The sequence below is a fragment of the Mustelus asterias genome, unplaced genomic scaffold (genome assembly GCF_964213995.1).
Source record: "Mustelus asterias unplaced genomic scaffold, sMusAst1.hap1.1 HAP1_SCAFFOLD_839, whole genome shotgun sequence".
Classification (NCBI taxonomy): Eukaryota; Metazoa; Chordata; class Chondrichthyes; order Carcharhiniformes; family Triakidae; genus Mustelus; species Mustelus asterias.
The window spans coordinates 132,273-155,267 of record NW_027590785.1 but is presented as its reverse complement, the minus strand read 5'-3'; the positions used below and the strand labels follow the sequence as shown (position 1 = coordinate 155,267).

Genomic DNA, 22,995 nt, shown 5'->3' with positions numbered 1-22,995 from the left:
TTCACTTTGTGGCTTCCCTCCTGGTGCGGTCCTGCTCTTTCTCAGCAGACATATTGGTGAACTGTTAGTTGATAAAGTGCAGCCTATTTCTTCAGGAAGTATTTGGATTAACGTGTTTATTAACAGTGTTTTCTCTAGTTGGGGGATGGCATCAACTGAACTGAAACGCTAGTGGCGTTTGCTACCAAATAAACCTGTTGGACTTTAACCTGGTGTTGTGAGAGTCCTTACTGTATCAACTGAAATTCCGTAGTAAGAAGTCTCACAACACCAGGTTAAAGTCCAACAGGTTTATTTGGTAGCAAATACCATTAGCTTTCGGAGCACTGCTCCTTCGTCAGATGGAGTGGTCTCTGTTCTCCAACAGTGCACAGACATAGAAATCAAGTTACAGAATACTAATTAGAATGCAAATCTCTACAGCCAGCCAGGTCTTAAAGGTACAGACAATGTGGATGGAGGGAGCACTCAACACAGGCCAAAGAGATGTGCATTGTCCCCAGACAGAACAGCCAGCGAGACTCTACAAGCCCAGGAGGCAAGCCGCGGGGGCCACTGACAATGTGACACAAATCCAACATCCCGGCCCAGGCCGTCCTCATGTGTGCGGAACTTGGCTATCAGTTTCTGCTCAGCGACTCTGCGCTGTCGTGTGTCGTGAAGGCCGCCCTGGAGAACGCTTACCTGAAGATCCAAGGCTGAATGCCCATGACTGCCGAAGTGCTCCCCCACAGGAAGTACCCAGGAAAGTGCTACTTCACAAAAACGCGCATATCAACTGAAATTGCCAGAAATCTAAGGAGGAACTGAAAGGTGAGGAAAATTCCAAATTCAGTGAAAGAATTCTCAAATGTCTTCTTATCAATAGTCACCCACCTGCCTCTATTCCCAGGACTGTGAGTTTATTTCAGATTTACAGCGTTTGTTGTTTTGTGAATTTATCATTGAAATCTGTGATTGTGGAGAATGAGAATGAAGGAATACAGCAATGAACAAGAGCACAAGCAAGGAATGCATTTTATACAAGAACATTGCACAGTCCCTAAAACTCTGCGTGAATTAACTGGTAACTTCACAAAAAAAAACAAAAAAACTGCTTTTTTTGTCCAGATTTTTGCAAGCAATTTTGTGGCATAATCAACTTGTTTGAACAAAGAAATGAAACTTGCATTGCAAGGTTACTGCTAGATTGCTATCCTGTCCAGGACTGCACTGCAGGTCCAAGGCCACAGCTTAGTCAGGTTGGCAAATTAGGAAGACCCTTGTCAAGTACAATATTGTTTGGATTGAACATGCTTGTTTTAACGTCTTAAACATTGTCTTGGAAGTGAAACTTGAGTTGCAGAAAAGATCAAGATGATGAAGTTTAGTTCCTCCAGGAAGTCACATGGTCATTTCTGTTTTCAAGTTCTTTCCCTCTATTTCCAACATCTGCAAAGAAACGAGGAAATTCTTGTCATTATTGTGAGAACATAGAACATAGAACAGTACAGCACAGAACAGGCCCTTCGGCCCACGATGTTGTGCCGAGCTTTATCTGAAACCAAGATAAGACCATAAGACCATAAGACATAGGAGCGGAAGTAAGGCCATTCGGCCCATCGAGTCCACTCCACCATTCAATCATGGTTGATTTCAACTCCATTTACCCGCTCTCTCCCCATAGCCCTTTATTCCTCGAGAAATCAAGAATTTATCAATTTCTGTCTTGAAGACGCTCAACGTCTCAGCCTCCACAGCCCTCTGTGGCAATGAATTCCACAGACCCACCACTCTCTGGCTGAAGAAATTTCTCCTCATCTCTGTTCTAAAGTGACTCCCTTTTATTCTAAGGCTGTGCCCCCGCGTCCTAGTCTCCCCTGTTAATGGAAACAACTTCCCTACGTCCATCCTATCTAAGCCGTTCATTATCTTGTAAGTTTCTATCAGATCTCCCCTCAACCTCCTAAACTCCAATGAATATAATCCCACGATCCTCAGACGTTCATCGTATGTCAGGCCTACCATTCCTGGGATCATCCGTGTGAATCTCCGCTGGACCCGCTCCAGTGCCAGTATGTCCTTCCTGAGGTGTGGGGCCCAAAATTGCTCACAGTACTCCAAATGGGGCCTAACCAGTGCTTTATAAAGCCTCAGAAGTACATCCCTGCTTTTGTATTCCAAGCCTCTTGAGATAAATGACAACATTACATTTGCTTTCTTAATTACGGACTCAACCTGCAAGTTTACCTTTAGAGAATCCTGGACTAGGACTCCCAAGTCCCTTTGCACTTTAGCATTATGAATTTTGTCACCATTTAGAAAATAGTCCATGCCTCTATTCTTTTTTCCAAAGTGCACGACCTCGCACTTGCCCACGTTGAATTTCATCAGCCACTTCTTGGACCACTCTCCTAAACTGTCTAAATCTTTCTGCAGCCTCCCCACCTCCTCAATACTACCTGCCCCTCCACCTATCTTTGTATCATCGGCAAACTTGGCCAGAATGCTCCCAGTCCCGTCATCTAGATCGTTAATATATAAAGAGAACAGCTGTGGCCCCAACACTGAACCCTGCGGGACACCACTTGTCACCGGTTGCCATTCTGAGAAAGAACCTTTTATCCCAAAGATCAAGCTATCCCACTCCCTATCATCCTGGTGTGCTCCATGTGCCTATCCAATAACCGCTTAAATGTTACTAAAGTGTCTGACTCCACTATCACTGCAGGCAGTCCATTCCACACCCCAACCACTCTCTGCGTAAATAACCTACCTCTGATATCCTTCCTATATCTCCCACCATGAACCCTATAGTTATGCCCCCTTGTAACAGCTCCATCCACCCGAGGAAATAGTCTTTGAACGTTCACTCTATCTATCCCCTTCATCATTTTATAAACCTCTATTAAGTCTCCCCTCAGCCTCCTCCGCTCCAGAGAGAACAGCCCTAGCTCCCTCAACCTTTCCTCATAAGACCTACCCTCCAAACCAGGCAGCATCCTGGTAAATCTCCTCTGCACTCTTTCCAGCGCTTCCACATCCTTCTTATAGTGAGGTGACCAGAACTGCACACAATATTCCAAATGTGGTCTCACCAAGGTCCTGTACAGTTGCAGCATAACCCCATGGCTCTTAAACTCCAACCCCCTGTTAATAAAAGCTAACACACTATAGGCCTTCTTCACAGCTCTATCCACTTGAGTGGCAACCTTTAGAGATCTGTGGATATGAACCCCAGGATCTCTCTGTTCCTCCTCAGTCTTCAGAACCCTACCTTTGACCCTGTAATCCACATTTAAATTAGTCCTACCAAAATGAATCACCTCACATTTATCAGCGTTAAACTCCATTTGAACAAGAACAAAGAACAAAGAACAATACAGCACAGGAACAGGCCCTTCGGCCCTCCAAGCCCGCGCCGCTCCCCGGTCCAGGATTGAATCCTGAATCCAGGATCCCCGCCCAATTTTCCAGCCTATCTACATACCAATATCCTATCCACCGAGCTGTCCCTCACAGCTACGATGCTTTGTTCATTACAACCTATTAACTTACCCCCACCCCCCCATTCCAGACCATGTGATCTCCAGGGAGAGGCGAAAACCCAGAGTTGCAGCATAACCCCATGGCTCTTAAACTCCAACCCCCTGTTAATAAAAGCTAACACACTATAGGCCTTCTTCACAGCTCTATCCACTTGAGTCAGGGCCAATATGGGGAAAAAAAAATCTGGGAAATTCCTCTCCGACCCCCTGAGGCGATCGAAACGAGTCCAGGAGATCACAATGGCCCCGATCGGAAAATGCTTCCCAACCCTAGTCATTTCCACTTCCACGAACACCATATGAATTCCCTGCCCCCGAGACAGGTTCCCAACTAGCAGTCTCACTCTGTACTGGCACCAGCAAGATGATCGTAGAATGAAGCCTTGAAACGAGAAACCAGGAACAATTAGCCCGCGCCGCTCCCTGGTCCAAACTAGACCACTCTTTTGTATCCCTCCATTCCCACTCCGTTCATATAGCTGTCTAGATAAGTCTTAAACGTTCCCAGTTTGTCCGCCTCCACCACCTTGCCCGGCAACACATTCCAGGCCCCCACGACCCTCTGTGTGAAATATGTCCTTCTGATATCTGTGTTAAACCTCCCCCCCTTCACCTTGAACCTATGACCCCTCGTGAACGTCACCACCGACCCGGGGAAAAGCTTCCCACCGTCTAACTGTCCACTCCCCTCCCCTCTCACACCTGTCACCAAGCCCTTCCTATTTTGAGACACCTCTGGAGACCTCCCTTGTACTTTACCCTTCTGCCCTTTACTCCTCCTAACTGTGACCCACGTGTCATTCTCCCGATGCCCCGGTGTAACTAGTTGCCTATAACTGCTGTCAATTTTTCTCCCATTTTCCCTGATTAGGCTAAGGTCAGCGATCTGCAGCTCCAGTTCCCTAACACGGTCTCTCAAGAGCTGCAGTTCCACGCACCTGGCACATATGTGAACCTCTGGGAAGCTCGGTGTTTGCAGGAACTCCCACATCCCACATCGGAAGCACTGAACTGGCCGATCACTCATACCTACCCTTATCCTTTGCCATTTTTCAGCCCAGCTTTGCATCCTATCTATGTCTCTTTGCCGCCTACAACAGCCCTCCACCTCATCCACTACTCCACCAATCTTGGTGTCATCAGCAAATTTACTGATCCACCCTTCAGCCCCCTCCTCTAAGTCATTAATAAAAATCACAAAGAGCAGAGGACCAAGCACTGATCCCTGTGGCACTCCGCTAGCAACCAGCCTCCAATCCAAAAATTTTCCATCGACCACCACCCTCTGTCTTTGATCAGACAGCCAGTTACTTATCCAATTGGCCAACTATCCAATCGGCCTTACTTATCCAATCGGCCCTCTATCCCACACCTCCTCACTTTCATCACAAGCCGACCATGGGGGACCTTATCAAACGCCTTACTAAAATCCATGTATATGACATCAACTGCCCTACCTTCAGCAACACACTTAGTTACCTCCTCATAAAATTCAATCAAATTTGTGAGGCACGACTTGCCCTTCACGAATCCGTGCTGACTATCCCGGATTAATCCGCATCTTTCTAAATGGTCGTAAATCCCATCTCTAAGGACCTTTTCCATCAATTTACCAACCACCAAAGTAAGACTAACCGGTCTATAATTACCAGGGTCATTTCTAATCCCTTTCTTAAACAGAGGAACAACATTTGCCATTCTCCAGTCCTCTGGCACCATCCCCGTGGACAGCGAGGACCCAAAGATCAAAGCCAAAGGCACGGCAATCTCATCCCTTGCCTCCCAAAGAATCCTAGGATACATTTCATTAGGCCCAGGGGACTTATCGACCTTCAGTTTATTCAAAACTGCCAGGACATCCTCCCTCCGAACATCTATTTCCTCCAGCCTATTAGCCTGTAACACCTTCTCTTCCTCAAAAACATGGCCCCTCTACTTGGTGAACACTGAAGAAAAGTATTCATTCATCACCTCGCCTATCTCTACTGACTCCATACACAAGTTCCCACTACTGTCCTTGACCGGCCCTAACCTCACCCTGGTCATTCTTTTATTCCTCACATAAGAGTAAAAAGCCTTGGGGTTTTCCTTGATCCAACCCGCCAAGGACTTCTCGTGTCCCCTCCTAGCTCTCCTAAGCCCCTTTTCCAGCTCATTCCTTGCTAACTTGTAACCCTCAATCGAGCCATCTGAACCTTGTTTCCTCATCCCTACATAAGCTTCCCTCTTCCTTTTCACAAGACATTCCACCTCTTTCGTGAACCATGGTTCCCTCACTCGGCCATTTCCTCCCTGCCTGACAGGGATATACCTATCAAGGACATCCAGTATTTGTTCCTTGAAAAAGTTCCACTTTTCATTAGTTCCTTTCTCTGACAGTTTCTGTTCCCAACTTATGCCCCCTAATTCTTGCCTAATCGCATCATAATTACCTCTCCCCCAATTGTAAACCTTGCCCTGCCGTACGGCCCTATCCCTCTCCATTGCAATAACAAAAGACACCGAATTGTGGTCACTATCTCCAAAGTGCTCTCCCACAACCAAATCTAACACTTGGCCCGGTTCATTTCCCAGTACCAAGTCCAATGTGGCCTCACCTCTTGTCGGCCTATCCACATATTGTGTCAGGAAACCCTCCTGCACACACTGCACAAAAACTGCCCCATCCGAACTATTTGACCTACAAAGGTTCCAATCAATATTTGGAAAGTTAAAGTCCCCCATGACAACTACCCTGTGACCCCCACACATATCCATAATCTGCTTAGCAATTTCTTCCTCCACATCTCTATTACTATTTGGGGGCCTATAGTAAACTCCTAACAACGTGACCGCTCCTTTCCTATTTCTAACCTCAGCCCATATTACCTCAGTGTGCAGATCCCCCTCGAAGTGCCTTTCCACAGCCGTTAAACTATCCTTGATTAACAATGCCACTCCTCCACCTCTTTTACCAGCTTCCCTACACTTACTGAAACATCTATACCCCAGAACGTCCAACAACCATTCCTGTCCTTGTTCTACCCACATCTCCGTAATGGCCACAACATCGTAGTCCCAAGTACCAATCCACGCCCCAAGTTCATCTACCTTGCTCCGGATGCTCCTTGCATTGAAGTAGACACACTTCAACCCACCTTCCTGTCTACCGGTACCCACCCTTGACCCTGATACCTTCCCCAATACCTCACCACCCTCACTGACCTCTGGACTACAACTCCTTTTCCCACTCCCCTGACAAATTAGTTTAAACCCCCCTGAAGAGCCGTAACAAATTTCCCTCCTAGGATATTGGTGCCCCTCTGGTTCAGGTGCACCCCGTCCTGTTTGTACAGGTCCCACCTTCCCCAGAATGTGTTCCAATTATCCACGTATCTGAAACCCTCCCTCCGACACCATCCCTGCAACCACATGTTTAACTACATGAAATGGCAGATGGAGTTCAATCCTGATAAATGCGAAGTGATGCATTTTGGTGGGAATAATGTAGGGAGGAGCTACACGATAAATGGAAGAACCATAAAGGGTGTAGAGACGCAGAGGGACCTGGGTGTGCAAGTCCACAGATCTTTGAAGGTGACGTCACAGGTGGAGAAGGTGGTGAAGAAGGCATATGGCATGCTTGCCTTTATAGGACGGGGCATAGAGTATAAAAGTTGGGGTCTGATGTTGCAGATGTATAGAACGTTGGTTCGGCCGCATTTGGAATACTGCGTCCAGTTCTGGTCGCCACACTACCAGAAGGACGTGGAGGCTTTGGAGAGAGTACAGAGGAGGCTTACCAGGATGTTGCCTGGTATGGAGGGGCTTGGTTATGAGGAGAGATTGGGGAAACTGTGGTTGTTCTCATTGGAAAGACGGAGGATGAGGGGAGACTTAATAGAGGTGTATAAAATTATGAAAGGCATAGATAGGGTGAACGGTGGGAAGCTTTTCCCCGGGTCGGTGGTGACGTTCACGAGGGGTCATAGGTTCAAGGTTCACAGACCTCCAGCCGGAAAAAGACCCTTCGACCACTCTCGCTGTGGCCAAATCCCAGCCATTTCATATAACAGTAATCTTATGAATTAATGTTGTAGTTACATTGTGGATTTGTTCATTAATTTAAAGGGTGTTTGCTTCGCTGGCTAGGCCAGCATATTTTGCACCTCCCCTATTTGCCCTTGAGGGTCACAGAATTCGGGCGCAGGGTGGCACAGTGGTTAGCCCTGCTGCCTCACAGTACCAGGGACCCGGGTTCGAGTCCCAGCTTGGGTCACTGTCTGTGTGGAGTTTGCATGCTCTCCCCGTGTCTGCGTGGATTTCCTCCGGGTCTTCCGGTTTCCTCCCACAGTCCAAAAGACGTGCTGGTTAGGTCCATTGGCCATGCTAAATTCTGCCTCAGTGTATCCGAACAGGTGCTGGAGTGTGGCAACTAGGGGATTTTCACAGTAACTTCATTACAGTGTTAATGTGAGCCTACTTGTGACATTAATTAATAAATAAACAGAACTGTTACAGAGAAGAAGGCAGCTACTTGGCCCATCGTGTTTGTACTGGCTCTCCAAACCAGCATCATGACTCAGTGATGAAGGTTGATGAAGGAAGGGCCGTGGATGTCGTCTATATGGATTTCAGTAAGGCATTTGACAAAGTCCCACATGGCAGGTTGGTTAAGAAGGTTAAGGCTCATGGGATACAAGGAGAAGTGGCTCGATGGGTGGAGAACTGGCTTGGCCATAGGAGACAGAGGGTAGTGGTCGAAGGGTCTTTTTCCGGCTGGAGGTCTGTGACCAGTGGTGTTCCGCAGGGCTCTGTACTGGGACCTCTGCTATTTGTGATATATATAAATGATTTGGAAGAAGGTGTAACTGGTGTAATCAGCAAGTTTGCGGATGACACAAAGATGGCTGGAATTGCGGATAGCGAAGAGCATTGTCGGGCAATACAGCAGGATATAGATAGGCTGGAAAATTGGGCGGAGAGGTGGCAGATGGAATTTAATCCGGATAAATGCGAAGTGATGCATTTTGGAAGAAATAATGTAGGGAGGAGTTATGCAATAAATGGCAGAGTCATCAGGAGTATAGAAACACAGAGGGACCTAGGTGTGCAAGTCCACAAATCCTTGAAGGTGGCAACACAGGTGGAGAAGGTGGTGAAGAAGGCATATGGTATGCTTGCCTTTATAGGACGGGGTATAGAGTATAAAAGCTGGAGTCTGATGATGCAGCTGTATAGAACGCTGGTTAGGCCGCATTTGGAGTACTGCGTCCAGTTCTGGTCGCCGCACTACCAGAAGGACGTGGAGGCATTGGAGAGAGTGCAGAGAAGGTTTACCAGGATGTTGCCTGGTATGGAGGGTCTTAGCTATGAGGAGAGATTGGGTAGACTGGGGTTGTTCTCCTTGGAAAGACGGAGAATGAGGGGAGATCTAATAGAGGTATACAAGATTATGAAGGGTATAGATAGGGTGAACAGTGGGAAGCTTTTTCCCAGGTCGGAGGTGACGATCACGAGGGGTCACGGGCTCAAGCTGAGAGGGGCGAAGTATAACTCAGACATCGGAGGGACGTTTTTTACACAGAGGGTGGTGGGGGCCTGGAATGCGCTGCCAAGTAGGGTGGTGGAGGCAGGCACGCTGACATCGTTTAAGACTTACCTGGATAGTCACATGAGCAGCCTGGGAATGGAGGGATACAAACGATTGGTCTAGTTGGACCAAGGAGCGGCACAGGCTTGGAGGGCCGAAGGGCCTGTTTCCTGTGCTGTACTGTTCTTTGTTTGTTCAGTGCCATTCCCCTGCCTTTTCCCCATCCCCCTGCACATTGTTTCCATTCAAATAATCATCTCACGCCCTCTCGAATCCCTCGATTGAACCTGCCTCCACCACACTCCCAGGCAGAACATTCCAGAACCCAACCACTCGCTGGGTGAGAAAGCTTTCCCTTTTTTAATTTATTTTATGGAACGTGCGTGTCACTGGTGGGGCCCATCCTGAACTGCCCTCCATTTCAGAGCTCACTTAAGAGACAACCATATTGCTGTGGATGTGGCAAAATACTACAAAAGGTCGTGAATGAATCCCAGTCCATCACTCAACCCAGCCTCCTATTCATTGACTCTGTCTACACTTCCCGCTGCCTCGGCAAAGCAGCCAGCATAATTAAGGACCCCACGCACCCCGGACATTCTCTCTTCCACCTTCCACCCAAGACATAAGAACATAAGAAATAGGAGCAGGAGTAGGCCATCTAGCCCCTCGAGCCTGCCCCGCCATTCAATAAGATCATGGCTGATCTGACGTGGATCAGTACCACTTACCCGCCTGATCCCCATAACCCTTAATTCCCTTACCGATCAGGAATCCATCCATCCGCGCTTTAAACATATTCAGCGAGGTAGCCTCCACCACCTCAGTGGGCAGAGAATTCCAGAGATTCACCACCCTCTGGGAGAAGAAGTTCCTCCTCAACTCTGTCTTAAACCGACCCCCCTTTATTTTGAGGCTGTGTCCTCTAGTTTTAACTTCCTTACTAAGTGGAAAGAATCTCTCCGCCTCCACCCTATCCAGCCCCCGCATTATCTTATAAGTCTCCATAAGATCCCCCCTCATCCTTCTAAACTCCAACGAGTACAAACCCAATCTCCTCAGCCTCTCCTCATAATCCAAACCCCTCATCTCCGGTATCAACCTGGTGAACCTTCTCTGCACTCCCTCCAATGCCAATATATCCTTCCTCATATAAGGGGACCAATACTGCACACAGTATTCCAGCTGCGGCCTCACCAATGCCCTGTACCTGCTCTAGGTAGGAAAAGGGATGGGGATGGAAGGCAGAAATTCAGGGAGTTCGGGTGGAAGCTTAGAGCTAGAACAAACAGAGTTGTTATCTCTGGTTTGTTACCCGTGCCACGTGCTAGCGAGGAGAGGAATAGGGAAAGAGAGCAGTTGAACATGTGGCTACAGGAATGGTGCAGGAGGGAGGGATTCAGATACCTGGATAATAGGGGCTCATTCCGGGGTAGGTGGGACCTCGACAAACAGGATGGTCTACACCTGAACCAGAGGGGTACCAATATCCTGGGGGGGAAATTTGCTAATGCTCTTCGGGAGGGTTTAAACTAATTCAGCAGGGGGATGGGAACCTGAATTGTAGCTCCAGTGTACAGGAGGTTGAGAGTAGTGAGGTCATGAATAAGGTTTCAGGGTCGCAGGAGTGTACCGGCAGGCAGGGTGGTTTGAAGTGTGTCTACTTCAACGCCAGGAGCATCCGGAATAAGGTGGGTGAACTTGCAGCATGGGTTAGTACCTGGGACTTTGATGTTGTGGCCATTTCGGAGACATGGATAGAGCAGGGACAGGAATGGTTGTTGCAGGTTCCGGGGTTTAGATGTTTCAGTAAGATCAGGGAAGGTGGTAAAAGAGGGGGAGGTGTGGCATTGTTAGTCAAGGACAGTATTACGGTGGCAGAAAGGACGTTTGATGAGGACTCGTCTACTGAGGGAGTATGGGCTGAGGTTAGAAACAGGAAAGGAGAGGTCACCCTGTTGGGAGTTTTCTATTGGCCTCCGAAAAGTTCCAGAGATGTAAAGGAAAGGATTGCAAAGATGATTCTGGATAGGAGTGAAAGCAGTAAGAACAAAGAACAAAGAACAAAGAACAATACAGCACAGGAACAGGCCCTTCGGCCCTCCAAGCCCGCGCCGCTCCCCGGTCCAGGATTGAATCCTGAATCCAGGATCCCCGCCCAATTTTCCAGCCTATCTACATACTAATATACTATCCACCGAGCTGTCCCTCACAGCTACGATGCTTTGTTCATTACAACCTATTAACTCACCCCCACCCCCCCATTCCAGACCATGTGATCTCCAGGGAGAGGCGAAAACCCAGAGTGAAAAACCCCAGGGCCAATATGGGGAAAAAAAAATCTGGGAAATTCCTCTCCGACCCCCTGAGGCGATCGAAACGAGTCCAGGAGATCACAATGGCCCTGATTGGAAAATGCTTCCCAACCCTAGTCATTTCCACTTCCACGAGAAACAAGGAACAATTAGCCCGCGCCGCTCCCTGGTCCAAACTAGACCACTCTTTTGTATCCCTCCATTCCCACTCCGTTCATATAGCTGTCTAGATAAGTCTTAAACGTTCCCAGTGTGTCCGCCTCCACCACCTTGCCCGGCAACACATTCCAGGCCCCCACGACCCTCTGTGTGAAATATGTCCTTCTGATATCTGTGTTAAACCTCCCCCCCTTCACCATGAACCTATGACCCCTCGTGAACGTCACCACCGACCCGGGGAAAAGCTTCCCACCGTTCACCCTATCTATGCCTTTCATAATTTTATACACCTCTATTAAGTCTCCCCTCATCCTCCGTCTTTCCAAGGAGAACAACCCCAGTTTCCCCAATCTCTCCTCATAACCAAGCCCCTCCATACCAGGCAACATCCTGGTAAACCTCCTCTGTACTCTCTCCAAAGCCTCCACGTCCTTCTGGTAGTGTGGCGACCAGAACTGGACGCAGTATTCCAAATGCGGCCGAACCAACGTTCTATACATCTGCAACATCAGACCCCAACTTTTATACTCTATGCCCCGTCCTATAAAGGCAAGCATGCCATATGCCTTCTTCACCACCTTCTCCACCTGTGACGTCACCTTCAAAGATCTGTGGACTTGCACACCCAGGTCCCTCTGCGTCTCTACACCCTTTATGGTTCTTCCATTTATCGTGTAGCTCCTCCTTACATTATTCCCACCAAAATGCATCACTTCGCATTTATCAGGATTGAACTCCATCTGCCATTTCCTTGCCCAAATTTCCAGCCTATCTATATCCTTCTGTAGCCTCTGACAATGTTCCTCACTATCTGCAAGTCCTGCCAGTTTTGTGTCGTCCGCAAACTTACGGATCACCCCAGTTACTCCTTCTTCCAGATCATTTATATAAATCACAAACAGCAGAGGTCCCAATACAGAGCCCTGCGGTACACCACTAGTCACAGGCCTCCAGCCGGAAAAAGACCCTTCCACTACCACCCTCTGTCTTCTATGACCAAGCCAGTTCTCCACCCATCTAGCCACCTCCCCCTTTATCCCATGGGATCCAACCTTTTTCACTAGCCTACCATGAGGGACTTTGTCAAACGCTTTACTAAAGTCCATATAGACAACATCCACGGCCCTTCCTTCGTCAACCATTTTGGTCACTTCTTCAAAAAACACCACCAGGTTAGTGAGGCATGACCTCCCTCTCACAAAACCATGTTGACTATCGTTAATGAGTTTATTCCTTTCTAAATGCGCATACATCCTATCTTTAAGAATCTTCTCCAACAACTTCCCCACCACGGACGTCAAGCTCACCGGCCTATAATTACCCGGGTTATCCTTCCTACCCTTCTTAAATAACGGGACCACATTGACTATCCTCCAATCCTCTGGGACCTCACCTGTGTCCAGTGACGAGACAAAGATTTGCGTCAGAGGCCCAATGATTTCACCTCTCGTCTCCCTGAGCAGCCTTGGATAGATTCCATCAGGCCCTGGGGATTTGCCAGTCTTTATATTCTCTAACAAACCTAACACTTCCTCCTTTGTAATGGAGATTTTCTCCAACGGTTCAACACTCCCCTCCGAGACACTCCCAGTCAATACATCCCTCTCCTTTGTGAATACCGACGCAAAGTATTCATTTAGGATCTCCCCTACCTCTTTGGGCTCCAAGCATAAGTCCCCACTTTTGTCCCTGAGAGGTCCGATTTTTTCCCTAACAACCCTTTTGTTCCTAACGTATGAATAAAATGCCTTGGGATTCTCCTTAATCCTGTCTGCCAAGAACATTTCGTGACCCCTTTTTGCTCTTCTAATTCCCCGTTTGAGTATTTTCCTACTTTCATTGTACTCCTCCAGAGCTCCCTCCGTTTTTAGCTGATTGGACCTAACATACGCCTCTCTTTTCCTTTTGACCAGTCCCTCAATTTCCCTGGTTATCCACGGTTCCCTAATCCTACCCTTCCTATCCTTCTTTTTTACAGGCACATGCTTGTCCTGTAGCCCTAACAACCGTTCCTTAAAAGACTGCCACATACCAGATGTGGATTTACCCTCAAACAGCCTCTCCCAATCAAGAGCTGCCAATTTCTGCCTGATCCCAATAAAGTTAGCCTTCCCCCAATCCAACACCTTACCCTTGGGACACCACTCATCCTTTTCCATCACTATCCTAAAGCTAACAGAATTGTGGTCACTATTTGCCACATGTTCCCCAACCAAAACTTTGAAGACCTGACCGGGCTCATTCCCCAGTACCAGGTCCAGTATAGCCCCCTCTCTAGTTGGGCTGTCCACATATTGTTCCAACGAACCCTCCTGTACACATTTTACAAATTCCTCCCCATCCAGAGTCCCTGCCCTCAGCGATTTCCAGTCTATACCAGGGAAATTGAAGTCTCCCACAACACCAGGTTAAAGTCCAACAGGTTTAGTAACAGGGTAGATGTTATGGGGGACTTTAACTTGACAAATATTGACTGGAAATGCTACAGTTCGAGTACTTTAGAGGGGTCAGTTTTTGTCCAATGTGTGCAGGAGGGTTTCCTGACACAGTATGTAGATGGGCCAACAAGAGGCGCGGCCACATTGGATTTTGGTACTGGGTAACGAACCAGGCCAGGTGTTAGATTTGGAGGTAGGTGAACACTTTGGTGACAGTGACCACAATTCGGTTACGTTTAAACATCGATAGGTTGGGGGGAGGGGATCGAGATCAGATAGGCTGGAAAATTGGGTGGAGAGGTGGCAGATGGAGTTTAATCCGGATAAATGCGAAGTGATGCATTTTGGAAGAAATAATGTAGGGAGGAGTTATACAATAAATGGCAGAGTCATCAGGAGTATAGAAACACAGAGGGACCTAGGTGTGCAAGTCCACAAATACTTGAAGGTGGCAACACAGGTGGAGAAGGTGGTGAAGAAGGCATATGGTATGCTTGCCTTTATAGGACAGGGTATAGAGTATAAAAGCTGGAGTCTGATGATGCAGCTGTATAGAACGCTGGTTAGGCCACATTTGGAGTACTGCGTCCAGTTCTGGTCGCCGCACTACCAGAAGGACGTGGGGGCGTTAGAGAGAGTGCAGAGAAGGTTTACCAGGATGTTGCCTGGTATGGAGGGTCTTAGCTATGAGGAGAGATTGGGTAAACTGGGGTTGTTCTCCCTGGAAAGACGGAGAATGAGGGGAGATCTAATAGAGGTGTACAAGATTGTGAAGGGTATAGATAGGGTGAACAGTGGGAAGCTTTTTCCCAGGTCGGAGGTGACGATCACGAGGGGTCACTGGCTCAAGGTGAGAGGGGCGAAGTATAACTCAGATATCAGAGGGACGTTTTTTACACCGAGGGTGGTGGGGGCCTGGAATGCGCTGCCAAGTAGGGTGGTGGAGGCAGGCACGCTGACATCGTTTAAGACTTACCTGGATAGTCACATGAGCAGCCTGGGAATGGAGGGATACAAACGATTGGTCTAGTTGGACCAAGGAGCGGCACAGGCTTGGAGGGCCGAAGGGCCTGTTTCCTGTGCTGTACTGTTCTTTGTTCTTTGTTCTTTGAGACGAGGTGACTGGGAGCGAGGAAGTTAGCTCGCAAACAGAGAAGGGTTATAGACAGTGCAAGAGGGAGGATGGACGGGGGATACAGAAGGGGGGAGCTCAGACCAAAGGATTGAGATGTGTTTACTTTAATGCCAGGAGTATAGTGAATAAAGGGGATGAGCTCAGAGTGTGGATCGATGCCTGGAAGTATGATGTGGTGGCCATTACGGAGACTTGGATGTCTCAGGGACAGGACTGGATACTCCAGGTGCCGGGATTCAGATGTTTCAGGAAGGACAGGGAGGGAGGCAAGAGAGGGGGTGGAGTGGCACTGTTGATCAGGGATAGTGTCACAGCTGTCGAGAAGGTGTATGCTGTGGAGGGATTGTCTACAGAGTGAGGGTGGAAGTTCGGAGTGGGAAAGGGTCGATCACTTTGCTGGGAGTTTTCTATAGGCTGCCCAATAGTAACAGGGAGGTGGAGGAGCAGATAGGGAAACAGATCCTGGAGAGATGCAGTTATAGCAGAGTTGTTGTGATGGGAGACTTTAATTTCCCAAACATAGATTGGAATATCCCGAGGGCAAGGGGATTGGATGGGGAGGAGTTCATTAGGTGTGTTCAGGAGGGTTTCCTGACACAGCATGTGGACAAGCCTACAAGAGGAGAGGCTGTACTTGATCTGATACTGACCAATGAACCTGGACAGGTGTCAGATCTCTCAGTGGGAGAGCATCTGGGGGATAGCGATCATAACTCTATCTCCTTTATGCTTGCATTGGAAAAAGAGAGGAGCAGGCAAGCTAGGAAAGCATTTATATGGGGTAAGGGGAAATATGAAGACATAAGGCAGCAAATTAGTGGAGTAAATTGGAAGGAGGTATTCTCGGGGAAATGTACTGAAGAGAGGTGGCAGTTTTTCAAGGAATGTCTGTCCAGAGTTCAGTAAGAGTTTTAATAACATCAGGTTAAAGTCCAACAGGTTTATTTGGTAGCAAATACCATGAGCTTTTGGAGGTCTGCTCCTTCGTCAGATGGAGTGGAAATCTGCTCTCAAACAGGGCACAGAGACACAAAATCAAAGTTACAGAATACTGATTAGAAGACTGTTCTCTTAAAGGAACCGTGGTGCACGAAAGCTGTGCGGGACCTTGTCGCGAAGAAAAGGAAAGCATACAAAAGGTTCAGAGAGCTTGGCGAAGATAGGGATCTAGATGAGTATACGGCTTGTAGGAAGGGACTTAAGAAGGAAATTAGGAGAGCCAGAAGGGGTCACAAGAAGGCCTTGGCAGGTAGGATTAAGGAAAACCCTAAGGCGTTCTATAAATATGTGAAAAGTAAAAGGATGAGACGTGAAGGAATAGGGCCTATAAAAGGTGAAGGCGGGAAAATCTGTACGGAACCAGCAGCAATGGCAGAGGTGCTTTAATTAGTATTTTGCCTCGGTTTTCACAGAGGAGAAGGACCTGGGTGGATATACTGCGGGCTTGCGGTGGACTGAAAAGATTGAGTATGTGGACTTTAAGAAAGAGGTTGTGCTGGAATCTTTGAATGGCATCAAGATAGATAAGTCACCGGGTCCGGATGGGATGTACCCCAGGTTACTGTGGGAAGCGAGGGAAGAGATTGCAGAGCCTCTGGTGATGATCTTTGCATCGTCGATGGAGACGGGAGAGGTGCCGGAGGATTGGAGGATTGCGGATGTGGTTCCTATTTTCAAGAAGGGGAATAGGGATAGCCCAGGAAATTACCGACCGATGTGTCTAACCTCAGTGGTTGGTAAGCTGATGGAGAAGATCCTGAGGGACAAGATTTATGACCATTTAGAGAGGATTAGTATGCTCAAGAATACTCAGCATGGCTTTGTCAAGGGCCTTACGAGCCTGGTGGAGTTCTTCGAAAATGTGACGAAACACATTGACGAAGGGAAAGCGCTAGAACATAGAACATAGAACAGTACAGCACAGAACAGGCCCTTCGGCCCACGATGTTGTGCCGAGCTTTATCTGAAACCAAGACCAAGCTATCCCACTCCCTATCATCCTGGTGTGCTCCATGTGCCTATCCAATAACCGCTTAAATGTTCCTAAAGTGTCTGACTCCACTATCACTGCAGGCAGTCCATTCCACACCCCAACCACTCTCTGCGTAAAGAACCTACCTCTGATATCCTTCCTATATCTCCCACCATGAGCCCGATAGTTATGCCCCCTTGTAATAGCTCCAGTCACCCGAGGAAATAGTCTTTGAACGCTCACTCTATCTATCCCCTTCATCATTTTATAAACCTCTATTAAGTCTCCCCTCAGCCTCCTCCGCTCCAGAGAGAACAGCCCTAGCTCCTTCAACCTTTCCTCATAAGACCTACCCTCCAAACCAGGCAGCATCCTGGTAAATCTCCTCTGCACTCTTTCCAGCGCTTCCACATCCTTCTTACAGTGAGGTGACCAGAACTGCTCACAATATTCCAAATGTGGTCTCATCAAGGTCCTGTACAGTTGCAGCATAACCCCACGGCTCTTAAACTCCAACCCCCGTTAATAAAAGCTAACACACTATAGGCCTTCTTCACAGCTCTATCCACTTGAGTGGCAACCTTTAGAGATCTGTGGATATGAACCCCAGGATCTCTCTGTTCCTCCACAGTCTTCAGAACCCTACCTTTGACCCTGTAATCCACATTTAAATTAGTCCTCCCAAAATGAATCACCTCACATTTATCAGGGTTAAACTCCATTTGCCATTTTTCAGCCCAGCTTTGCATCCTATCTATGTCTCTTTGCAGCCTGCAACAGCCCTCCACCTCATCCACTACTCCACCAATCTTGGTGTCATCAGTAAATTTACTGATCCACCCTTCAGCCCCCTCCTCGAAGTCATTAATAAAAATCACAAAGAGCAGAGGACCAAGCACTGATCCCTGTGGCACTCTGCTAGCAACCTGCCTCCAGTCTGAAAATTTTCCATCCACCACCACCCTCTGTCTTTGATCAGATACAGTAAGAAGTCTCACAACACCAGGTTAAAGTCCAACAGGTTTATTTGGTAGCAAATACCATAAGCTTTCGGAGCAATGCTCCTTCGTCAGATGGAGTGGTCTCTGTTCTCAAACAGGGCACAGACACAGAAATCAAATTACAGAATACTGATTAGAATGCAAATCTCTACAGCCAGCCAGGTCTTAAATGCACAGACAATGTGGGTGGAGGGAGCATTCAACACAGGTTAAAGAGATGTGTATTGTCTCCAGACAGTACAGCTTGTGAAATTGTGCAAGTCCAGGAGTCAAGCTGTGGGGGTTACTGATAATGTGACATAAATCCAACATCCCGGTTTAGACCGTCCTCATGTGTGCGAAACTTGGCTATCAGTTTCTGCTCAGTGACTCTGCGCTGTCGTGTGTCGTGAAGGCCGCCTTGGAGAACGCTTACCTGAAGATCCAAGGCTGAATGCCCGTGACTGCTGAAGTGCTCCCCCACATGAAGAGAACAGTCTTGCCTGGTGATTGTCGAGCGGTGTTCATTCATCCGTTGTCGTAGCGTCTGCATGGTTTCCCCAATGTACCATGCCTCGGGACATCCTTTCTTGCAGCGTATCAGGTAGACAACGTTGGCCGAGTTGCAAGAGTAGGTACTGTGTACCTGGTAGATGGTGTTCTCACGTGAGATGATGGCATCCGTGTTGATGATCCGGCACGTCTTGCAGAGGTTGCTGTGGCAGGGTTGTGTGGTGTCGTGGTCACTGTTCTCCTGAAGGCTGGGTAGTTTGCTGCGGACAATGGTCTGTTTGAGGTTGCGTGGTTGTTTGAAGGCAAGAAGTGGGGGTGTGGGGATGGCCTTGGCGAGATGTTCGTCTTCATCAATGACATGTTGAAGGCTCCGGAGGAGATGCCGTAGCTTCTCCGCTCCGGGGAAGTACTGGACGACGAAGGGTACTCTGTCCTCCGTGTCCCGTGTTTGTCTTCTGAGGAGGTCGGTGCGGTTTTTCGCTGTGGCACGTCGGAACTGTTGATCGATGAGTCGAGCGCCATATCCTGTTCTTATGAGGGCATCTTTCAGCGTCTGGAGGTGTCTGTTGCGATCCTCCTCATCCGAGCAGATCCTGTGTATTCGGAGGGCTTGTCCGTAGGGGATGGCTTCTTTTACGTGTTTAGGGTGGAAGCTGGAGAAGTGGAGCATCGTGAGGTTATCCGTGGGCTTGCGGTACAGTGAGGTGCTGAGGTGACCGTCCTTAATGGAGATGCGTGTGTCCAAGAATGCAACCGATTCCGGAGAGTAGTCCATGGTGAGTCTGATGGTGGGATGGAACTTGTTGACGTCATCATATAGTTGTTTCAGTGATTGCTCACCATGAGTCCAAAGGAAGAAAATGTCATCGATGTATCTAGTGTATAGCATCGGTTGAAGGTCCTGTGCGGTGAAGAAGTCTTGTTCGAACCTGTGCATGAAGATGTTGGCATATTGAGGTGCGAATTTTGTCCCCATGGCTGTTCCGTGTGTCTGGATGAAGAACTGGTTGTTGAAGGTGAAGATATTGTGATCCAGGATGAAGCGGATGAGATGTAAAATTGCATCTGGAAACTGGCAGTTGACGGCATTGAGTACTGAGGCCGTTGCAGCAATGCCATCATCGTGGGGGATGCTGGTGTAGAGTGCCGAGACATCCATTGTGACGAGGAGTGCTCCTGGTTCAACTGCTCCATGTGTGTTGAGTTTCTGTAGGAAGTCCGTCGTGTCGCGACAAAAGCTGGGGGTTCTTTGTACAATGGGTTTCAAGATGCCACTTGAGCAATCACTGAAACAACTCTATGATGACATCAACAAGTTCCATCCCACCATCAGACTCACCATGGACTACTCTCCGTAATCGGTTGCATTCTTGGACACACGCATCTCCATTAAGGACGGTCACCTCAGCACCTCACTGTACCGCAAGCCCACAGATAACCTCACGATGCTCCACTTCTCCAGCTTCCACCCTAAACACGTAAAAGAAGCCATCCCCTACGGACAAGCCCTCCGAATACGCAGGATCTGCTCGGATGAGGAGGATCGCAACAGGCACCTCCAGACGCTGAAAGATGCCCTCATAAGAACAGGATATGGCGCTCGACTCATCGATCAACAGTTCCGACGTGCCACAGCGAAAAACCGCACCGACCTCCTCAGAAGACAAACACGGGACACGGAGGACAGAGTACCCTTCGTCGTCCAGTACTTCCCCGGAGCGGAGAAGCTACGGCATCTCCTCCGGAGCCTTCAACATGTCATGGATGAAGACGAACATCTCGCCAAGGCCATCCCCACACCCCCACTTCTTGCCTTCAAACAACCACGCAACCTCAAACAGACCATTGTCCGCAGCAAACTACCCAGCCTTCAGGAGAACAGTGACCACGACACCACACAACCCTGCCACAGCAACCTCTGCAAGACGTGCCGGATCATCAACACGGATGCCATCATCTCACGTGAGAACACCATCTACCAGGTACACGGTACCTACTCTTGCAACTCGGCCAACGTTGTCTACCTGATACGCTGCAAGAAAGGATGTCCCGAGGCATGGTACATTGGGGAAACCATGCAGGCGCTACGACAACGGATGAATGAACACCGCTCGACAATCACCAGGCAAGACTGTTCTCTTCCTGTGGGGGAGCACTTCAGCAGTCACGGGCATTCAGCCTTGGATCTTCAGGTAAGCGTTCTCCAAGGCGGCCTTCACGACACACGACAGCGCAGAGTCACTGAGCAGAAACTGATAGCCAAGTTTCGCACACATGAGGACGGTCTAAACCGGGATGTTGGATATTTGTCACATTATCAGTAACCCCCACAGCTTGACTCCTGGACTTGCACAATTTCACAAGCTGTACTGTCTGGAGACAATACACATCTCTTTAACCTGTGTTGAATGCTCCCTCCACCCACATTGTCTGTGCATTTAAGCCTGGCTGGCTGTAGAGATTTGCATTCTAATCAGTATTCTGTAATTTGATTTCTGTGTCTGTGCCCTGTTTGAGAACAGAGACCACTCCAGCTGACGAAGGAGCATTGCTCCGAAAGCTTATGGTATTTGCTACCAAATAAACCTGTTGGACTTTAACCTGGTGTTGTGAGACTTCTTACTGTGCTTACCCCAGTCCAACGCCGGCATCTCCACATTTTGATCAGATAGCCAGTTACCTATCCAATCGGCCAACTTTCCCTCGATCCCACACCTCCTTATTTTCATCATAAGCCGACCATGGGGGACCTTATCAAACGCCTTACTAAAATCCATGTATATGACATCAACTGCCCGACCTTCATCAACACACTTAGTTACCTCCTCAAAAAATTCAATCAAATTTGTGAGGCACGACTTGCCCTTCACGAATCCGTGCTGACTATACCGGATTAATCCGCATCTTTCTAAATGGTCATAAATCCCATCCCTAAGGATCTTTTTCATCAATTTACCAACCACCGACGTAAGACTAACCGGTCTATAATTACCAGGGTCCTTTCTATTCCCTTTCTTAAACAGAGGAACACCATTCGCCACTCTCCAGTCCTCTGGCACCATCCCCGTGGACAGTGAGGACCCAAAGATCAAAGCCAAAGGCTCTGCAATCTCATCCCTGGCCTCCCAAAGAATCCTAGGATATATTTCATCAGGCCCAGGGGACTTATCGACCCTCAGTTTATTCAAAACTGCCAGGACATCCTCCCTCCGAACATCTATTTCCTCCAGCCTATTAGCCTGTAACACCTTCTCTTCCTCAAAAACATGAACCCCTCTCCTTGGTGAACACTGAAGAAAAGTATTCATTCATCACCTCGTCTATCTCTACTGACTCCATACACAAGTTCCCACTACTGCCCTTGACCGGCCCTAACCTCACCCTGGTCATTCTTTTATTCCTCACATAAGAGTAAAAAGCCTTGGGGTTTTCCTTGATCTGACCCGCCAAGGACTTCTCATGTCCCCTCTTAGCTCTCCTAAGCCCCTTTTTCAGCTCATTCCTTGCTAACTTGTAACCCTCAATCGAGCCATCTGAACCTTGCTTCCTCATCCCTAAATAAGCTTCCCTCTTCCTTTTCACAAGACATTCCACCTCTTTCGTGAACCATGGTTCCCTCACTCGGCCATTTCCTCCCTGCCTGACAGGGACATACCTATCAAGGACACAGTTTTTGTTCCTTGAAAAACTTCCACTTTTCATTCGTGCCTTTCCCTGACAGTTTCTGTTCCCATCTTATGTCCCCTAATTCTTGCCTAATCGCATCATAATTCCCTCTCCCCCAATTGTAAACCTTGCCCTGCCGTACGGCCCTATCCCTCTCCATTGCAATAACAAAAGACACCGAATTGTGGTCACTATCTCCAAAGTGCTCTCCCACAACCAAATCTAACACTTGGCCCGGTTCATTTCCCAGTACCAAATCCAATGTGGCCTCACCTCTTGTCGGCCTATCCACATATTGTGTCAGGAAATCCTCCTGCACACACTGCACAAAAACTGCCCCATCCAAACTATTTGATCTACAAAGGTTCCAATCAATATTTGGAAAGTTAAAGTCCACAATGACAACTACCCTGTGACCCCCACACATATCCATAATCTGCTTAGCAATTTCTTCCTTGACATCTCTGTTACTATTTGGGGGCCTATAGTAAACTCCGAACAACGTGACCGCTCCTTTCCTATTTCTAACCTCAGCCCATATTACCTCAGTGTGCAGATCCCCCTCGAACTGCCTTTCCGCAGCCGTTAAACTATCCTTGATTAACAATGCTACTCCTCCACCTCTTTTACCAGCTTCCCTACACTTACTGAAACATCTATACCCCGGAACATCCAACAACCATTCCTGTCCTTGTTCTACCCACGTCTCCATAATGGC

The 22,995-nt window shown here is 48.2% G+C and overlaps 1 protein-coding gene across 1 annotated transcript in view; it reads right to left on the bottom strand.

Annotated features, from left to right (window-relative positions):
• Positions 1-991: 991 nt before the first annotated feature.
• The window catches only part of scn1ba (sodium channel, voltage-gated, type I, beta a), a 118,847-nt gene continuing 96,843 nt past the window's right edge, over positions 992-22,995 (bottom strand). Inside the window, exon 5 of the mRNA XM_078205595.1 lies at positions 992-1,431. The gene's annotated coding sequence lies outside the window, so the exon portion shown is untranslated. The remainder of the gene's footprint in view (positions 1,432-22,995) is intronic.